The following is a 3,147-nucleotide window of genomic DNA, read 5'->3' as shown; positions in this document are numbered from 1 at the left end:
GCAAACATAGGCAAATCAATCACACGATACACAATTAACATGATTTTGCAACGTGCCTACGTCCACAGAGTTGTGAAGGATTTTATTATACTGAGGAATTCCAAAACAAACTTTGGGGTGAAATCTTACTGTTCAGAACATTTAAGGCATACTAAACTGTTCATTAAGTATATATTTATAGTGTCACACGGCGGAAATCCTAATTTCACTTTTCTGTATTATTCGCTTGAGTGGAGTGTCGAGCATGCCTTGAACGAGATCTTTGTCTAATGTTCGTTTGACCAACTTGTTGAGCGAGAGTCGAGTGAATTTTTTTCCTAAGTTTTGGCTTGGGCCTACCTATCCAAGACTCCTTGAAAATCTACCTAAAAATCATAATGCTTCCATGTCAGGTCGGATAATCAAATCATGCTAACACACCCGGCAAAATCAGGCTCCACAAACTCAATACCTTTGACCCCACAACTGTTATAATTTGAAGATCCACGTGAAACATGAGCTTGTAGATAATTGAGTTGTCTTTCCAACGCCACCAAAATCACCTTAATTTGATAAGGGAATCAAAAGTTACGATGGTGACTCCTCTTTTTGCCCCCACCTCAAATTTAGCTAATAGCACTGGCCAATATCTTTTTTGGTTGTTGCATTTTCTGAGCCATATACAAGTAACAGAGCATTAATATTTTTATGTGAAGACCTTCAACAACTTCTCCAACTGCTAAACTTTTTTTTTTTGGTTTCATTATATTAAACTATTTTATTTTTATTTTAAAACACAAGTAAAAATACTTTAAAGACTATAGTATAAAGAGATGTACTACCGCCACAAAAAGATCCACAAAAGTACATCCATAAATTGATATGATTTTATACAATGCGTTAGATCCATTTTACAATAAAATTAGATTTACAATCTAATATATCACATCAAGTCATGTTAGTTTATGAATTTATTTTTTGAAATCTTTTTGTATTTAAAGCATTATTATAGTATAAAATGCCTGCAGGTTATAGTGTAATGCACTGGTCCCGAAGTTCCAGGGAGTTAACTTCTGTTACCTAAAATTATCTCCCATAACACATTTATATATATTCCAAAGACTCTATAAAATATAAATTTATTGGTTTAACACACACACACACATACATATATATATATATATATATATATATATATATGTTCCTCCTCAGGGACACAAAAAACAATATCTCAACATAATAAATTAAAATCTCCACAAAGACTCAGAAACATCCATGTCTCAAAATATCCAAAATAACAAAAAATAATAAATCTGCTAAATAGGACTCTCTAACAATTACTTGTACCCTTTGGGACTTATTCCTCTACAATCATCAAATCTTGCTAATATTTCATACTTTTGATTTCCAATTGAACCATTACAATTATCTGAAAAATATTGTGGAGATAAATGATGAATTATCAACAAATCAGTAAGCGGATAACATATACTAGTATATAAACACGAGCATTTACAGAGTTTAGAATGCAGAGCGAAATATTTTTAGCATCTGAATGCAAAATCATAACATGTTATAAAAATATGTGTGAACTTTATCAGTGCAAAAGTTCACATAGATATTCTTATTCAAAAGTATCATTTGGCATAGCATAATTGAGCATCATCATCATCTTATTAGAGCATCATATCATAACATAGACTATATTTAACCCTTATAATAGAGTTGTGCACCTATGGATATCCAAGTAGAACATAAATCACTCTATCACCAAATTGTGTGCACTCAAATAGAGAACACTACTATAACCCATGGCAGGGCCGTATACTACTATTATCACCCATGGTAAGGTCATATACCATTACTATTACCCGTGGCGGGGACTTAACGAAATAGAACAAAAACATAATTAGATACTGAATCAAAAAATCATGCCAAAGGTTTTCAGAACATCTTTACGTAATCATGCATAAACTATTTAGATTTCATATTCACTCTCTTTGCATGTTTCAAAAACAAAATGTCAAACTATTACTTATGTCTACACTAGTCATGATAAACATACTTTCTTCTTATACAAAGTTTCATAGGTAATGCAGAACACATAATTAAGATTATTTTAACATTTATTTTCAAAACATATCATGTACATTTTATTCCATAAAATCAACCTTAGTCCATTTATTTTATGCAAAGTCTAGCATAGAAACCCCGCTTATCTGAAATTTTTATTTTCTTCGAAATTTTCCACAACAGTGCCAAACAAAATCAATCGTTACATGTAAAATAGACATGTAACTTACTTAAATATCTAATTAAACCCATATTTTGATATTTAAATCTAAAATGCTAAAATAATCTATTTTCTTAAAATTCTAAAATTCTCGTAATCCTCAAATAAATCAACATCTACTAAATATCTTTGACTATTACATCAAAAATCTAAATTATTTTCATACTTCAAGCACCTAATTTCTCCTGGTTTTATCAATCATATCATAAAATATAAATCCTATACTCAACACTTATTGGCAGGGGTATTTACGTAACTTAAACTAGTGGCATTTTTGTAATAATGCTAAACTTGGGATACAAAGTTATATTACGAAAATAACACAAAAAGGAGGCTTGTTTTCTATGAATAACAGAGTGGAGAGCACTGTGCGAGGAGGTCTTAGACTCACAGAGAGAGCAACACATGCGATGGTGGCCTGGGTGAATATCGACAGCAGCGCGGCTGGGAGCGATTGCAAAGCACTATGGAAGGGAGAGAGAAAGTGATGAGAGAGAGGGAGAGAATGGCGTGAGGGGATGAGAGATTACTAAGAAAAAGTGAGGAGGCGTGCGATGGGAAGCTTTTGGTGGTGGTTTATGTGGAGTTCCCGACGTGGGCGATGGGTTAGTTGAGTCAAAACTACTCTGTTTCGAGGAGCAAAAATAGAAGCCTTTGTCGTGAGCCATCTGCTAGGATTTTGGTGATGGTGATGGTGATGGTGATGGACGTGCGGCAGGTGCTAAGGGGAGGAGACGACGGTAACATGGTAGTTGAAGAGGGCGACAATGTGGTGGCCAGGAGAAATGGCTGTTGGACTTCACGTAGGGGCAGACGTTCTCAACGATAATAGCTTGCTGCTGGGGCTAAGGTCCTAAAGGGGCTTGTTGTGTGGG

The sequence above is a fragment of the Juglans microcarpa x Juglans regia genome, chromosome 1D (genome assembly GCF_004785595.1).
Source record: "Juglans microcarpa x Juglans regia isolate MS1-56 chromosome 1D, Jm3101_v1.0, whole genome shotgun sequence".
Classification (NCBI taxonomy): Eukaryota; Viridiplantae; Streptophyta; class Magnoliopsida; order Fagales; family Juglandaceae; genus Juglans; species Juglans microcarpa x Juglans regia.
Note: the sequence above shows the minus strand (reverse complement) of the source record.